The following is an 18,827-nucleotide window of genomic DNA, read 5'->3' as shown; positions in this document are numbered from 1 at the left end:
TCTTTATCTCTGTATCAAATTCGAGTTTAAAAACCCTAGGATTTGGGAGTTTTCTTTGGCTAATTTTGTTTTATGTTTGGACAAGGGTTTTACTTTGAAACCTTGAACTCTCAGACTCACTTCGAGTTTATGAATTGAATTTGAACCTTTTTCTGCGTTTGTGATTTTGAAACCCTCTTGCTTGACATGTCTATGTGTTTTATACGAGAGCTTCTCTTTCAAAGGTCTTGCCAACTGTTAATTGATTCTGAATTCCTTTAATGTTGCTTATTTGATTGTTATCGATTTTTTCCTAAATTAAAACTTTCCTTTTACCTCTTTTCTGACTCGAGCAAGGCTTTCAATGGGATTCTTTACTGGTTATTTTATTGATTCCCTTTCCTTGTTTTACAAATCAAGTACCACTATGTATTTACCCTTATTTGTCTACCTTGCACGAGGTATTTACTTGATTTCCTTCCTTAAATAACTTTTGCCCATTACCGTTTGAATTTGGACTCCTTAATTAAAGGAAGTCTATGGGCTGATTGATTTTAATTGGTACATAGTTCCTTAATTATTACTAAACTATGATTTTTGTCTTATTTGCTACACCTGTTTTCAATTATAAATATCCTTCTCTTTCATTAACACACACACGATTTTTAATCATCACAACTCTCTTCTAAAACTCACACTCTTGCTTCTTGATTGCAATTTGGCTTCCCTAAATCTACTGTTTCTTCGTACTTGCTCTTCTGAACTGGTATGTCCTATGTTTTATTCAAGCATCAAATCCAATGTGTTTACTTACAAGCTTTTATGCCCATGCCTAATTTACTATTTTATAGAGTTCAGTTTTAAAATAAATACTTATGTTTGGCTATCTGTTGCTGCAATGAATCCCTATCCCCATTCCCTTTTATGTGCTCGGGTTGTAGTTTAAGACATGGCAACATACAAAGTTGTTGTCATGGATTAAGACTGGGTCCTTTGGATCCTAGCCTCTTTCAATCTCCCATACCCCCATTCCCTTATGTGTATGGAGTTAAGGTATAGCCTGGCAGCCTCTAAATTGCTGTCCATGGCTGAACCTGACCCTCAAAGGGTCCTAACTCTCTAATTTTTTAGCTGACAAGCTGGTCAGGGGTGTGCCGGCAGCCCAGTTGCTAGGCATAACCACTAGCCTGCCCTGGCTCCCCCCTTAATTCCTTTTCATTGCACTTACACTTACTCCTAGCCCTTAAGTCCTGCCCCCCTCTTATGAGCCTTGCCTTGGGACCTTGAGTTCCCTTTGAACTTGGACACTTGAGGGCTGGCCCTTCCACACTGCACTATAATCTGTTCTGCAACAATATTTGGGGTGTAAGCACTGCCTGGAACTCTTGAAGTTCCTTGGAACTTTGACACATCCCAAATAAGAGAAAGGCTTTGAAAATCCGATCATGGAAGTTGGTTTATCTCATATTATTAGACTTTGAGTCTGGATTAGGCTGATTAGATATAGATGTAATTACTGATGCATTTTCATTTATTCTTTTGATTCACTTGGTCTGTAATAAGCTTTGTAATGAACCTTGTAATAACTCCTAGGGTATAGTGAAAAGGGATGGGATAGCATGCATGCCTATAGGGTGTATATTTTCTCAATTCTGCATTTTCATGTAGATACCATGCCTATAGGGTGTATACTCTTTCAATTCTGCACTTTCGCCTAGATACTATGCCTATAGGGTGTATACTCTTTCAATTCTGCACTTTCACCTAGAAATCATGTTCGTAGGTGCATCTCTTTCAATTCTGCACTTTCACCTAGAAATCACGATCGTAGGTGTATACTCTTTCGATTCTGCACTTTCACCTAGAAATCATGTTCATAGGTTATACTCTCAATTCTGCATTTTCGCATAGAAATCATGTCTATAGGATTAATACTTTAAATGCTGCATTCTTCACATAGATACCATGCTCTTAGGTTTTCTGCACTTCGTAATATATACCATGTCAATAAATCACTACTAAAATTCTGCACATCACATAGATAATATGCCTATAGGATTTTTCCTGCATTTTTGCACGTACATCTGTCATTAGGAAATTCTACTTATAGGACCTAAAATAAACCAATCATATCAATGACCTGCTTAGAAGATCTCTGCATAACAAAATTCGTAACACCTAGAAAGCATGCCTATACGAGTAACCAATTAAAATCTGAAATTGCCCAGTCACATTCAAAATCAGTAGTAATTCGTTTAAGTACTCGCAGAGCTTACGATACTGTAACTTATACACAATTTTTGCAATCGGTTCGTTCTTCCCCCGTCTTTGAACTAATAGATATCATGCACATAGACACTGTTTAACGCAGATAGATAGTCAGAAAATTAATCAATCGTCAGTTTTCTGCAACTACATCTAAGCAAGACTAATTCGGACTCCCTATCTGGAAAATATGTGGTAGATCAATTCTTCCTACGCTAATTTTAATCAAGGACCTAACCAGTACGTGAAGTCATGCTATATACTTGCCTTTGAGTGAGGAGGCCTGTTTGAGCCTTAACTGTTGTTCGCTTCTCCCATACTTGATTATGTGTTTTGTTTGTCGCCTAGATTTTTACCCTTTTTAAACTTCTGAAAAGCCCCAACTCTCTCCCCTTTAGGATTAGTAGTCTCAATGCCTCCGGGACTGATAGGATCGGGACGGGTAATAGCATGCAATAAGTAACGATACTATTTCTTGCTTTAATACCTTAACGGGGTAGGAAAGGGTAGACATGGAGATGATGATCACACGATAACACTATGCGTACGATTGGTTACCGGTGTTGTGTGGATGATCCATGTATTTTACAAACCTATGACCCCTTTTCCCTTACGTAATTATTTTCAGATTGTCAATTTTTGGTTCTTTAAAATTCTGCATTTTCATTTTAGTCATTAAAATTCCCCCCTTGATTTTCGCACTGCCCTTTCCTCTAAAATTTTCTGCTCATTCACTTCCTTGTTTGATAATTGGTATTCATTATTTGATCCCATTTTTCTGCATTTAGATATTCTTGCCAATAATTAGGAGGTCACCTATTCGAATTTCAGCATGTTTAGTAACCTTTATGCATACCTACTTGCAGTCTTTATGTGAAATTGTCTTGTATGTTTACTTGCTTTAAAGTCACAATTGTAGCATGGCCGGGAACCACACTAGTGGATCTTGAGGGGTGCCTAACACCTTCCCCTCGAGATAATTTCTAGCCCTTACCCGAACTCTGGTTTTCAAACTCAAAAACCCTTAGTGTCCTAATGCACTTAATCATTAGGTGGCGACTCTTCAATTCCAAAAAACCCAAATCCCAAACGGGAATAGAGTTGTCTTCCCAAATGTCGTAAACCCGATTTTGCGAGAAAAAGGGGGCGTCGACATTGTGTATCCCATGTATATCCATACATACCTATGTGTGAGATACATGTGTCGCAGAAGAATTTTTTGAACTCGATCTTGTGACGACCCGGCCGGTCGTTTTGAGAGTCGTAGCCCTGTTTCCCCATTTCCTGCTTCTTTTGTGTTCAACAACTGTGTTATGACTTACCTGGTTAGTTGGTTCGGGTCCGGAGTGATTTCGGAGTGAATTGAGATACTTAGCCTCTTAATTGGAAGTTTAATTGGAAAAGTTGACCAGATGTTGACTCATGTGTAAACGATCTTGGATTTGAATTTTGATGGTTCTGTTAGCTCTGTTAGGTGATTTTGGACTTAGGAGCGCATCCGGATTGTGATTTGGAAGTCCATAGTATAGTTAGGCATGAATTGACGAAAGTTGGAATTTTTGCTAATTTGACCGACAGTGGAATTTTTGATATCGGGGTCGGATTTGATTTCCAGAAATTGGATTAGGTTCGTGCTGTCATTTATGAGTTGTGTGAAAAATTTGAGCTCAATCGAATGTAATTTGATAGGTTCGGCGTCGTTTGTAGATTTTGGAAATTTAAAAGTTCGTTAGGCTTGAATCCGGGTGCAATTTGTGTTTTTGATGTTGTTTGAGGTGATTTGAGTATTAGACTAAGCTCGTATGATATTATGGGATGTGTTGGTATGTTTGGTTGAGGTCCCGAGGGCCTTGAGTGAGTTTCGGGTGGTTAATGAATCATTTTTGGCCTTGGTGAGATAGCTGATATTTGCTGCTGCATTTTTCTGGTGTCCTCTTATGCGTTGGCGAAAGGAGCCTCGCGTTCGCGAAGAGTGCTTTATGAGCTAGTGAGGTTTTGTTCTACGCGTTTGCGAGGGTGAGGACGCGAACGTGAAGGGTAGGCCAGTGTGTGCATCGTGAACGCGTGAGTGGTGCAGCGTTCGCGAAGAGGAGTGAGTCAGCTGCGGACCCCCAGTCTTTTGTTCTACACGTTCGCGAGGTAAGGGACGCATTAGCAAAGGTTTGAGTTTGCAAAGCTTCACGTTTGCGATGAGTTATGTTTGAGAGGCAGTCTGAGTTGGTTTAGTTCGCTAAGAAGAGAATCTGGGCAGACAATATTAATTTCGAAAACGAGAGGATTTGAGCCCAATTTTCATATTTTGAGCTAGAGATCTCGGATTTAAGTGATTCTTGAAGGTATTTTTGCGGAGTTGATTGGGGTAAGTGCTTCTTACTTGGTTTTCGTTAAATCCCTTGATTATATCTTTAATTTTATCATCTAATTTGTGTTTTGGGGTGAAATTTTGGGGAAGAAGATGAAGTGTTCTTGAGTTAGATTTTTGGGGTTTTGAATGAGATTTTGTTATAGGATTTGAGTAAATTTGGTATGGTTAGACTCATGAGTGAATGGGCTTTCGTGTTTTGTGATTTTTGTTGGATTTCGAGACGTGGTCCCAGTGGGGTAGGTTGAGCCAGTTTCGGGGTTTTTGGTCAAATTTAGTAGTTTTCTTGTGAAATTGATCCTTTTAGCCTATATTAATTGTATTGTACTGCTTGTGGCTAGATTCAGGGACATTCAGAGGCCGACTCGCGAGGCAAGGGCATATTAGAGTAGAGTTCTGCTTGGACTGAGGTAAGTAGTAATTATAAATCTGGTCTTGAAGGTATGAAACCTCGAATTTTGGTATAGTGTGACTAATTTTGTAGGTGACGAGCGTGTGGGCATGCACCGAAGGGATTGTGACTTGGTTCGTCCCGTAAGACTGTAAAGTCTAAATAACTTACTGTTAACTATATGTTCCCTCTGTTTTATGGAGAATTGACTACAATTCATGCTATAAATCATGCTTAGGCCATATGATATCATTGTTAGGACCCGTAGAGGTCGTACACTAGTTGATTTAGCTACTATTTGATGTCTTGTACTCAGTCGTGACTTTAATTGCTTACGGAACCTCCATATCTTCTTGTTACTATTTGATACATGTTATTATCTCTGTGTGGGCTGATTTATATGATTTCTGAGAGCCCGAAAGACTAGGGATGTTGATGATTGAGTGAGGTCGAGGGCCTGAGAGTGAGGTATTGATATTGTAGCACGTAAGTTGTCCGTGCAAATCCTGATCTAATACTGTAGCACGTGAGTTGTTCGTGCAGATCTTGATATGATGTTATAGCACGTGAGTTGTCCTTGCAACACGTGAGTTGTCCATGCGGATTACAGTGTTTGGGCTGTAGGATCCCCTCCGGAGTCTGCACACCCCCAGTAAGCGCATGTACCTATTGAGTGTGAGTACTGAGGGCCGAGATCCGGGTGATTGAGCTGTTGAGATAAGTTGGGTGACAATTGCCCTGAGAGGTTGTACTTGCTTTCACTTGTTATTGCACTTAGTTGATGCCTGCTATAATTGTGAAATTTCTGGAAGATTTATATCCGTTTTACTTGAACTTGAATTTGTTTAAACCTGATTTGACTTAAATTGTCGGATTTGAAAGCATGTCTTCTTTACTGAAGTTATTGAATTGTATTGTACGTGTATAGCTCGTCACTGCTTCTCAGTTCCTTATTTGTTTTTGTTACTTACTGAGTTGAAAGTACTCACGTTACCACTGTACCTTGTGTGCAGATCCAGGTGTGATCAGTCTCGGAGGTCAGTGAGCTCGTATGTGGTCGATTAGCTGGAGATTTCCTAGATAGCTACCGACGTTCGCAGAACTTGTTCTCCCTCCTTGCTATTTTCTTTTATGTATTTATATTTAGACTCACACTATTATAAACACTGTGTTTTTCTTCGATTGGAGGTCTAGTGCTCATGACTTGGTAACACCCTGATGTTTGGGGTTATCTTTCCACATTGTATTTTGAGTTTAACTCCTGTTTTTATGAAAACTCTGTTATAAAAAGGCTTTTGTCTTATCTTTCAATGAAATATCGAAGTATTTTGAAAGTCGGCTTGCCTAGTACCATCAATATGCGCCATCACGACAGGATTGAGTTTTGGGTCGTGACAAGTTGGTATCGCGGCCTAGGTTACATAGGTCTCATGAGTCATGAGCAGGTTTAGTAGAGTCTTGTGAATCGGTACGAAGACGTCTGTACTTATCTTTGAGAGCCTGTAGAACCCTTGGGAAATTCACATTCTTGAATTCTTATCGTTCGAACATGTTTATTCTGCTAACTAAACTTTTATTATTCTATTCTATCACAGATGGTGAGGACACGTGCTACTAGGAAGGATGGCCACCAGTGCCACTAGTCGGGCCGCGAGAGGCCAAGGTCGCGGTAGAGGTCGTGGTAGGGGCAAGGGTGCAGCTCGCACAATAGTTAGGGAAACACCTCCACCAGTTCCTCGATTCAAGATCAGGTCCCAGTTGTGGATGCGCCAACGGGACCAACTCAGGCACCAGTTGTGCCCATTGTTATTCTAGGCCTTTAGGAGGCCTTGGCTCAGATATTGAACGTGTGCACCAGTCTTGCTCAGGCGGTCTCTGTTCCGGCTACAACAACTACTTCTCAGATTGGAGGAGATGCTCAGACTCCTGCCGCCCGCACACTCGAGTAGGTGATACAGGGACTTCAGACATCAGGGGTACACCAGCCCAGCCGGCTGCAGCTGCTCAGGACTGTGTGGTTCCCGTCATGCCTGATGATGAGCAGCGTAGATTCGAGAGGTTTGGGAGGATCCAGCCTCCGTATTTCATCGGTGCAGAGAGAGAAGATGCCCAGGGTTTCTTGGACAGATGTTAGAAGATCCTCCGTACAGCTAGGTATTCTGGAGACCAGTGGGGTCTCGTTCACTACTTTTTCAATTCACCGGAGCTGCCTTCACTTGGTGGGAGGCATATGAGAGGCGTAGGTCGGTTGGTGCAGCCCCACTTACATGGCAACGGTTCTCCATTCTCATATTGGAGAAGTATGTGCTGCAATCTCTTAGAGAGGAGCTACGCAGATAGTTCGAGCAGTTGCATTAGAATGATAAGAATGTGACGCAGTACGAGATGAGGTTTTCTAAGTTAGCCCGCCATGCAGTTTGGTTGGTCCCCACAGACAGGGAGAGTATCATGAGGTTCGTTGATGGCCTCACATTTCAGTTGCGGGTGCTTATGACTAGAGAGAGGGTGACTGGTGCTACTTTTGAGGAGGTGGTTGACATTGCTCGGGAGATAGAGTTTGTCCGCCACTAGGAGTAGGTTGAGAGGGAGGCCAACAAGCCTCATGGATCAAATAGTTTTGGGGGAGTTCCTTCTGGAGGTCAGTTCCAGCACGGCAAGGGTCGTCCCTATAGACATGCTCAAACAACCCGACCAGTTCATCGTGGTGTGTCAGTCAGCAACAATTCTCACAGTGCTCGTTCGGGCCAACCTTCATTCAGTGCACTACCAATGCAAAGTTCCCACCATACCTCGTCCTCTCAAGTTTTTAGGTAGTTCACTGGGGCGTCAGGAGCAGCAGTTCTGTCAGAGGAGGGGTTGTTTCGAGTGCGGGGATCTTGGTCATATCAACAGAGATTGCCTTAGGTTATTGAGAGGGACTCCACAATAGATTTCTCGACCGATGGCACCAGCACCAACAGCTACACCACCCGCTCAACCAGATCTAGCTAGGGCCCAGTCAGCTAGACGTCGCCCTAGAGGGGGAAGCCGATCAGGTGGTGGCCAGGCCTGTTTCTGTGCTCTCCCTGTCAGACCAGATGTCATTGTTTCATAAGTAGTGATCACATGTATTATCTCAGTATGTCCTCAAGATGCTTATGTATTATTTGACCCCAGTTCCACCTATTCGTATGTATCATCATATTTTGCTCATTATTTGGACATGCCCTGTGAGTCTCCAGTTTCATCTGTTCGTGTATCTATGCTAGTGGGCGATACTATTATTATGGACCGCGTATACCGGTCATATGTAGTGACTATATGGGGGCTAGAGACTAGAGTTGATCCATTGCTGCTTAGTATGGTTGATTTTGATGTGATATTGGGTTGTATTGGTTATCTCCCAGTCATGTTATTTTAGACTATCACGCTAACATTAGCGATGCCGGGTTTGCCACGGATTGAGTAGCGCGGTTCGTTAGACTATGTTCCCAGTATAGTGATTTCATACTTGAAGGCCCAGCGGATGGTTGGGAAGGGTTGTTTTTCTTATTTGGCCGTTGTGAGGGATGTTAGTGCAAAGACCCCTACTATTGATTTAGTTCCGTTGGTGCGAGATTTTTTGAATGTGTTTCTTGTAGACATGCTGACCATGCCGCCAGATAGGGATATTGACTTCGATATTAATTTGGTGCCAGACACTCATCTCATTTTTATTCCACCATATCGCATGGCACCGGCGGAGTTGGAGGAATTGAAGGAGAAACTTCAGGAACTCCTTGATAAGAGGTTTATTCGGCCTAGTGTATCACCTTGGGGTGCACTAGTTCAATTTGTGAAGAAGAAGGATGGCATTATGAGAATGTGCATTGATTACAGGCAGTTGAACAAAGTCACAATCAAGAACAAGTATCATTTGCCTCGTATTGATGAGCTATTTGACCAGCTTATGGGAGCGAGGGTTTTCTCCAAGATTGATTTGAGGTCAGGGTATCACCAATTGAAGATTAGGGACTCTAACATTCTTAAGACAGCTTTCAGGACCCGATATGGTTATTATGAGTTCCTTGTGGTGTCTTTTGGGCTGACCCAACGCCCTAGCAGTGTTCGTGCATATGATGAATAACGTGTTCCATTATCTCGACTCGTTCTTTATTGTGTTTATTGAAGATATCCTGGTGTACTCTCATATCTAAGAGCAGCACGCCCAATATTTTGAGAGTTGTATTGCAGCGTTTGAGGTGGGAGAACCTTTATGCCAAGTTCTCCAATTGTGAGTTTTAACTCAGTTCAGTGGTGTTCTTGGGGCACGTGGTGTCCAGTGAGGGTATTCAGGTTGACCCGAAGAAGATAGAGGCGATTCAGAGTTGGCCCAGGCCGTCCTCAGCTACAGATATTCGAAGCTTTCTTGGTTTGGATGGTTATTACCGTCGGTTCATGCAAGGTTTCTCGTCTATTGCATCGCCCTGGACCAAATTGACCCAAAAAGGTGCTTCTTTCAGGTGGTCGAATAAGTGTGAAACGAGCTTTCAGAAGCTTAAGACAGCCTTGGCCATAGCTCCACTTCTAGTCCTACTATCAGCTTTTGGTTCCTACACCATATATTATAATGCTTCTCGGATCGGTATTGGGTGCATTTTGATGCAGGAGGGTAGAGTGATTATTTATGATTCGCGTTAGTTGAAGCCCCGTGAGAAGAACTACCCCGTTCATGATTTGGAGTTGGCTGCCATTGTTCACGCATTGAAGATTTGGAGGCACTATCTCTATGGTGTGTCTTGTGAGGTATTTACTGATCATCGTAGCCTCCAACACTTGTTTAAGTAGAAGGATCTCAATTAGAGGCAGCGGAGATGGTTGGAGCTGCAAAAGACTATGATGTTACTATTTTGTACCATCTAGGAAAGGCCAATGTGGTAGCCGGTGCCTTGAGTAGGAAGGCAGTGGTATGGGCATCCTTGCTTTCCTTCCTGTTGGCGAGAGACCTTTTGTAGTTGATGTTCAGGCCTTGGCCAACTTGTTCGTGAGATTTGATATTTCGGAGCGTAGTCGGGTCCTAGATTGTGTAGTTTCTCGGTCTTCTTTGTTTGATCGCATCAGAGAGCACCAGTATGATGATCCTTATTTTCTTTTCCTTAAGGACAAGTTTCAGCACGGTAATGCCAGATATGTGACTATCGGTGATGATAGGGTACTGAGGATGCATGGCCAGATATGTGTGCCCAATGTAGATGGGTTACGAGAGTTGATTCTTGAGGAGGCACACAGGTTGCGGTATCCCATCCTACCGGGTGCCACGAAGATGTATCAGGATTTGAGATAGTACTACTGGTGGAGAAGGGTGAAGAAAAATATAGTTGGGTTTGTATCCCGGCGTCTCAACTGTCACTAGACAACATACGAGCATCATAGACCGGGTGGGTTGCTTCAGAAGATAGAGATTCCAGAGTGGAAGTGGGAGCGGATCACCATGGATTTCGTAGTTAAGCTCCAACGGACTTCGAGGAAGTTCGATTCTATTTGAGTGATTGTGGACCAACTGACCAAGTCCGCGCACTTTATTCTAGTTGGTATTGCTTATTCCTTAGAGTGGTTGGCTGAGATTTTCATCTGAGAGATTGTTCGCCTTCATGGCGTGCCAGTTTCCATCATTTCAAATAGAGGCACACAATTTACATCGCAGTTTTAGAGAGTCGTGCAATGAGAGTTGGGCACTCGAGTTGAGTTGAGCATAACATTTCACCCACAGACGGACAGGCAGTCCGAGCGCACTATTCAAATATTGGAGGACATACTACGCGCTTGTGTAATTTATTTTGGTGGTTCATAGGACCAGCTTCTGCCGCTCGCGGAGCTTGTTTACAACAACAGTTATCGATCGAGTATTCAGATGGCTCCGTATGAGGATATATATGGGAGGCGATGTAGATCTTCTGTGGGTTAGTTTGAGCCGGGTGAGGCTATGCTTTTGGGTATAGACTTGGTTTAGGATGCATTAGATAAGGTGAAATTGATCCAGGAGCGTCTTCGCACGGTGCAGTCGAGACAGAAGAGTTATGCTGACAGGGAGGTCCGTGATGTGTCTTACATGGTTGGGGAGAAGGTTCTGCTAAAGGTTTCACCCATGAAGGGTGTTATGAGATTTGGGAAGAAGGGCAAGTTGAGCCCTCGATTTATTGGGTTATTTGAGGTACTTCAAAGGATTGGGGAGGTGGCTTACGAGCTTGCCTTGCCACCCAGCTTATCGAGTGTACATCCAGTATTTTATGTTCCTATGCTTCGAAAATATATCGACGATCCGTCACATGTTTTTTATTTCATCACGGTCCAGTTGGATGGTAATTTGACTTATGATGTGGAGCCAGTGGCCATTTTGGGGCGGCAAATTTGAAAGTTGAGGTCTAAGGATATAGCTTCAGTGAAAGTGCAGTGGAGAGGTCAGCCCATGGAGGAGACTACTTGTGAGACCGAGCGGGAGATATGGAGCAGATATACATACCTATTTGAGACTCCAAATATGTTTCTGCAACCGTTCGAGGACGAACGTTTGTTAAGAGGGGGAGGATGTAACGACCCGACTGATCATTTTGAGAGTCTTAGCCCCGTTCCCCATTTCCTGCTTCTTTTGTGTTCTACATTTGTATTATGACTTACCGGGTTAGTTGGTTCGATTTTGGAGTGATTTCGGAATGAATTGAGACACTTAGCCTCTTAATTGGAAATTTAAGTTGGAAAAGTTGACTAGATATTGACTTATGTGTAAACAGCCTCATATTTGAATTTTGATGGTTCCATTAGCTCCATTAGGTGATTTAAGACTTAGTAGCACGTCCGAAATGTGATTTGGAGGTCCGTAGTAGAATTAGGCTTGAATTGGCGGAAGTTGGAATTTTGGTAAATTTGATCGGCAGTGGAAATTTGGATATCGGGATCGGATTTTATTTCAGGTAGTTGGAGTAGGTTTGTGGTGTCATTTATGACTTGTGCGCAAAATTTGAGGTAAATCGGACATGATTTGATAGGTTTCAGCTTGTTTGTAGATTTTTGAAATTTCAAAGTTCATTCGACTTGAATCTAGGTGCAATTCGTGTTTTTGATCTTGTTTGAGGTGATTTGAGGATTCGACTAAGTTCTTATGATGTTACAGCACGTGTTGGTATGATTAGTTGAGTTCTTGAGGGCCTCGGGTGAGTTTCGGGTGGTTAACGGATTATTTTTTGCCTTAGTGAGATAGTTGATATCTGTTGCTACATTTTTTTGGTTTCCTCTTATGCGTTCGGGAGAGGAGTCTCGTGTTCGCGAAGAGTGTTTTAACGACCCGACCGGTCGTTTCATGAGTCACCGCTCCGTTTCCCCCATTTCTGCTTCTTATTGCCTTGTTCAACTGTATTATATATTTATCGGGTTAGTTGGTTCGGGTTCAGAGAGGTTTTGGTAAGGTTGAGACACTTAGTATCTTTTGAGTAAGCTTAAGTTGGAAAAGTCAACCAAATATTGACTTATGTGAAAAAGGGCTCGGATGTAAATTCTGATGGTTCGGATAACTCCGGGAGGTGATTTGGGACTTAGGAGTGTGATCGGAACGTATTTTGGAGGTTCGTAGTAGATTTAGGCTTGAATTGGAGAAATTGGAATTTTGGCATTTTCCAGTTGATAGGTGAGATTTTGATATAGGGGTCGGAGTGGAATTCCGGGAGTTGCAGTAGATCCGTTGTGTCATTTGGGATGTGTCTGCAAAATTTCAGGTCATTCGGACGTGGTTTGATAGACTTATTGATCAAAAGCGGAATTTAGAAGATGTTTGGAACCTTAGGCTTGAATCCGATATTATTTGTTTGATGTGTTTTGAAGATTGGTATAAGTTTGGATAGTGGTATATGACTTATTCGTGCTTTTGGTTGAGGTCTCGGGGGCCTCGGGGTGATTTCAAGTGGTTAACGGAAGATTTTGAGTTGGGTTTGGCAACTGAAGTTTTCTTTTACTGTAATAACCACATCTATGGACAAGGAACTGCAGGTGCAGACTCATAGAAGTGGATATGGAGCGGCAGATGCGGTCTCAGGCGAAGAGAGAGAAGTCGCAGATGCGGGAGGTGATCTGTACCTGCGGGCCCGTAGATGCGGAGTCTGGGTCGCAGGGCGGAAATGGGACTTAAGTGAAAAACCGCAGAAGCGGTGCCTTTGACCGCAGAAGCGGACATAGACAGCAGGTGCGAAAAGCATGGATCAGAAAGTATATATTTCATCCTTCGTGATTTTCAGCCTTTCTTCACCATTTTAAATCGATTTTGGAGCTTTTTGGGGATTTTGAAGAGGGAATTCAAGCGAACTTCATTGAGATTTGACGCGAGCTTAGGCCGTGACGAGAGGCAAAGGCATCGCGGGCTAGAGTTTGGACCGGATAGAGGTAAGTAATCATTATAAATGCCGCCCTGAGGGTATGAAACCCCGAATTTCACATTGTTGTGCTACTTTGAGGTGACTCACACACTAGATGACGAGCGTGGGGTCGTGCACCGTTAGGGATTGTGACTTACTCCATCCCGTATGATTGTTTAACCACGTATTTGATTGAAAATTGTCTGCTATCATCATGTTTTGGGCTGAACGCCATATTTGGGCCTCGTGCCAACTGTTTTGGACCCTTAGGGAATTTTTCTACTATTCCTCACTGTTTTGACTTCATATTTATACTTAGTCATGCTGTATTCAATGTTTTCACAACTCAGACATATTTACTCTATTTTGACATCTTAAATGATATTTTGGGCCGAGCATCATATTTTACTGTGCCCGCGTGGCTTTGAGAGATTTCTGACTGAGTGATGCTGAGGGCCTGTGTTGTGAGGTTATCATGGGATCAGGCTGCGGGCCGCAGCGGTATTGTGTTGATTCATGATTATGAGGCTGAGGGCTTGAGTTGTTACGCCATGAGGTGGCTTGATATAAGGCCGAGAGCCTATTTGATTATGCCACGAGATGGATTTTTATTGCGTTTGGGCCGTAAGGGGCCCCTCTCGGAGTCTGTACACCCCCAGTGAGCGCGGGTACCCAGTGTGATATGTGATATAGCTCGAGGGGCTGATGTTGTTCCATGTTATTGCCTGAGGGGCTGATACGATTGATTGTGAGATAGCCCGAGGGGCTAGTTCTATTGGCATTTATTTACGTTTCTATCCTTTTCTCCCTGTTTTCATCACTCGTTTGAATTGCTAAAAGATGTTTTAAAGAGGTTTTTACCGAACTAAGGTGTTTGTACGATCTTTGTTGTTTATTGCATTGTTCTGGTTTTATACTGCCTCATTGTAGCATTTTGTTGTGTTTTACGTGTTTTCTTATCTCGAAGCTGCCTTTACTTTTATTACTTACTGAGTTGGCGTACTCATATTACTCCCTGCACCCTGTGTGCATATTCAGGAGTCTCGGGTCACGCTCGCGAGGGTTGATTTGCTTCCACCGCAGGCTTATTTGGAGTTGACTAGGTAGCTGCTCGCCGTTCGCAGCCCAGTGCTTCGCCTTCCTATCTTTACTTTCCTTGTACTAGCCTTGTACTAGACTGTGTAGCCTTTTCATACTCTTAGACGGATCTTTAGATGCTCATGATTGGTGACACCTCGATGTCGGGCTGTGTTTGTTTCCGCGTTGTTCTATTCCACTCTTTATTTTGGGATTTTCAGCTTATTAATGACTTAAAATGATTATTATAACTGTTTAATTGATTTGGGGTTTGTGTCGACTGGCTTTGTTTCACGATAGGCGCCATCACGGCCGGGTTCAGTTTAGGGTCGTGACAAGTTGGTATCAGAGACTAGGTTACATAGTTCTCACGAGTCATGAGCAGGTTTAATAGAGTCTCGCAGATCGGTATGGAGACGTCTGTATTTATCCTCGGGAGTCTACAAAACCTTTAGGAAAACTTCATATTCTTGAGTTCTTATCGTGCGAATCTGTTGATCCGAGTACTAAACTTCTATTATTCTATTCTCTCACATATGGTGAGGACACGAGCGACTAGTCAGGATGGACGACCACCAGTACCATCAGTTGTGGCCACTAGGGGCCGAGGATGCGGTCGAGGCCGTGGTAGGGGCAGAGGTGTAGCCCGGACCGCAGCTAGGGCAGCACCTGCAGATCCACCAGCCGTCCTAGTTCAGGATCAGGTCCCAGTTGTAGACGTTCCAGCAGCACCAGTTCAGGCACCAGCTGTGCCTATTGTGATCTCAGGCCTTCAGGAGGCCCTGGCCCAGATTTTATCAGTATGCACTGGCCTAGCTCAGGCGGTCTCAACTACTACAGTCGCAGCTACTTCTCAGACCGGGGGAGGCATTCAGACTCCCGCCGCTCATACACTTGAGCAGGTCGTGCAAAGACTTCAGACACCGGGGCACATCCAGCCCAGCTGGTTGCAGCTGCTCAGGACTATGTAGCTCATGCGATGCCAGAGGACGAGCAGCATCGATTGGAGTGATTTGGTAGACTTCAACCTCCGACTTTCAGTGGTGTAGAGGGCGAGGATGCCCAAGGTTTCTTAGACAAGTGTCAGAGGATTCTTCGTATGGCGGGTATTCTGGAGACCAGCGGGGTCGCATTTACTACCTTTCAGTTTTCTGGAGCCGCCTTCACTTGGTGGGAGGCTTACGAGAGGCGTAGGCCTATTTGCGCAGCGCTCCTTACCTGGTAGTAGTTCTCCGTTCTTTTTTTGGAGAAGTATGTGCCACAGTCCCGCAGAGAGGAGCCGCACAGGCAATCCGAGTAGTTAAGACAAGGAGATATGACTGTGGCGCAGTATGAGATGAGGTTCTCAAAGTTAGCTCGTAATGCTATTTGGATGGTTGCTACAGATAGAGAGAGGATCAGGAGGTTCGTTGATGGCCTCACAAATCAGCTTCGGATTCTCATAACCAGGGAGAGAGTATCTGGTGCTACTTTTGAGGAGGTTGTTGACATTTCTCGCGAGATTGAGTCAGTTCGTAGCCAGGAGAGGGAGGCCAAGAGGACTCGGGGATCCGGTAGTTATTGTGGTTCTCCTTCGAGAGGTCAGTTTCAGCATGGCAGAGGCCGTCCATTCAGGCATGCTCAGTCAGCTCGCCCAGGTTATCGTGGGGCGTCATCGAGTTATAGTTCTCACAGTTCTCATCAGGGCCATTCATCACTCAATGCCCTTCCATCCCAAAGTTCGTCCCGTGCTCAATTAGCTCAGGGTTCTTCTATGCCAGGTGCATCTGCTAGTCATTCCGGTGCTAGGGCTTCCCTTCAGTCCCCGTCTCCAGCACCAGGTACCTGTTATGAGTGTGGAGTGTTGGGTCACATTTGGAGGTAGTGTCCTCGTTGCCTTGAAGGTTCATCTTAGTAGAAGGTTCAGTCATCGACTTCGGCACCAGTTACCTCATCACACACCCAGCTAGCTAGGGGTGTAGGACAGTCAGCTAGGGGTCGCCCTAGAGGGAGAGGTCGATCAGGTGGTGGTTAGGCCAGTTTCTATGCACTCCCAGCTAGACTAGATGATATTGCTTCAGATGCTGTGATTACAGGTGTTGTCTTAGTTTTCCATAGAGATGCCTCTATGTTATTTGATCCTGGTTCCACTTTTTTATATGTGTCATCATATTTTGCTCGTTATCTGGATACGCCCCGAGAGTCTCTTATTCCATCTTTTCGTGTATCTATGCTGGTGGGCGATACTATTGTTGTGGACTATTTGTACCGGTTGTCTGTGGTGACCATTGGGGGTCTGGAGACCCGTTTGGACCTGTTATTGCTTTGTATGGTGGACTTTGATGTGATATTGGGCATGGATTGGCTATCTCCATGTTGTGCTATTTTGGAATGTCATGCTAAGACGGTGACATTAGTTATTCCGGGTGTCCCACAGATTGAGTGGCGTGGTTCAATTATTATGTTCCCAGTAGGGTAATTTCATTCTTGAAGGCTCATCGTATAGTTGGGAAGGTTGTCTTTCTTACTTAGCCTTTGCGAGGGATGTCGGTGTAGAGACTCCCAGTAATGATTCTGTTCCTGTTGCGAGGGATTTTCCCCATGTGTTTCCCACGGACTTGTCGGGCATGCCACTGGACAGGGATATTGATTTTGGTACTAATCTGGTGCCGGGCACTCAGCCCATTTCTATTCCACCATATCGTATGGCACCAGCGGAATTGAAGGAGTTGAAGGAGCAGCTTCAGGAACTCCTTGATAAAGGGTTTATTCGACCTAGTGTGTCGCCTTGGGGTGCACCTGTTCTATTTGTGAAAAAGAAGGATGGCACGATGAGGATGTGCATTGATTACAGGTAGTTGAACAAGGTTACAATTAAGAACAAGTATCCTTTGCCTCGCATTGATGATTTATTTGAACAACTTCATGGAGCGAGGGTGTTCTCCAAGATTGATCTTCGATCAGGGTATCACCAGCTGAAGATCAGGGACTCAAATATTCTTAAGACAACTTTCAGGACCTGATATGGTCACTATGAGTTCCTTGTGATGTCTTTTGGGCTGACCAATGCCCCGGCAACGTTCATGCATTTGATGAACATCGTGTTCCGGTCGTATCTCCACTCGTTTGTCATAGTTTTTATTGATGACATTCTGGTGTATTCACGTAGTCAGGAGGAGCACGCGGAGCATTTAAGAGTTGTGTTGCAAAGATTGAGGGAGGAGAAGCTTATGCAAAATTATCCAAATGTGAGTTTTGGCTCAGTCCAATGGCTTTCTTGGGGCACGTGGTGTTGAGTGAGGATACTCAGGTTGATCCGAAGAAGATAGAGGCGGTTCAGAGTTGGCCCAGACCGTCCTCAGCCACAGAGATTTGCAATTTTCTGTGTTTGGCGGGTTATTACTGCTAGTTTGTTCAAGGATTAACATCTATCGCATCGTCCTTGACCAAGTTGACTCAAAAGGGTGCTCCATTTATGTGGTCAGATGAGTGTGAGGAGAGCTTTCAGAAGCTCAAGACTGCCTATACCACAACTCCAGTATTAGTTTTGTCATCAGCTTCAGGTTCATATACCGTGTTGTGATGCTTCGAGAGTTGGTATTGGGTATGTGTTGATGCAGGAGGGTAGAGTTATTGCTTATGCTTCTCTTCGGTTGAAGCCCCATGAGAAGAACTACCATGTTCACGATTTGGAGCTGGCTACCATTGTTCACGCGTTGAAGATTTGGAGGCATTATTTGTATGGTGTGTCTTGTGAGGTATTTACTGATCATCGTAGCCTCCAGCACTTGTTCAAGCAGAAGGATCTCAATTTGAGGCAGCGAAGATGGCTGGAGCTGCTAAAGGATTATGATATTACTATCGTGTACCATCCGAGGAAGGCCGATGTGGTGGCCGATGCTTTGAGCCGGGAAGTGAGTAGGGGGAGTTTGGCATATATTTCTGTTGGGGAGAGACCTCTTGTACTTGATGTTCAAGCCTTGGACAATCAGTTCGTGAGGTTGGATAATTACTCAAGTCCAAGAATTACAAGTCATCGTGCATGACCTCCTTGCTGAAGGTATGGCCCGAGTCAATAATTTTATTAATAATATTAATAGTGTTATTAATTATAAATTCGTTATTGAAGGTATGGTCATAAAAGGCGTTTCAAGTTGCTTCCTTCATTGAAAAGTTACCTCCTTTATGGAAGGACTTTAAGAACTACTTGAAGCACAAGCGCAAAGAGATGACACCTGAGGATCTAATTGTTCGTCTAAGGATAGAGGAAGACAACAAAAATGCTGAAAAAAGAAGTCACGTGGCTACTCGGCAATAATGGGAGCTAACATTGTTGAGGAAGCACCGGGAAATAAAAAGAAAAGAAAGCAGGCATCTGGACCAAAGAATTACCCAAACAAAAAGAAGTTCAAAGGTA

This window comes from Nicotiana attenuata, chromosome 7, assembly GCF_001879085.1.
Source record: "Nicotiana attenuata strain UT chromosome 7, NIATTr2, whole genome shotgun sequence".
NCBI classification, from domain to species: Eukaryota; Viridiplantae; Streptophyta; class Magnoliopsida; order Solanales; family Solanaceae; genus Nicotiana; species Nicotiana attenuata.
The sequence above is the reverse complement of the archived record's forward strand: the minus strand, read 5'-3'. Positions refer to the sequence as shown.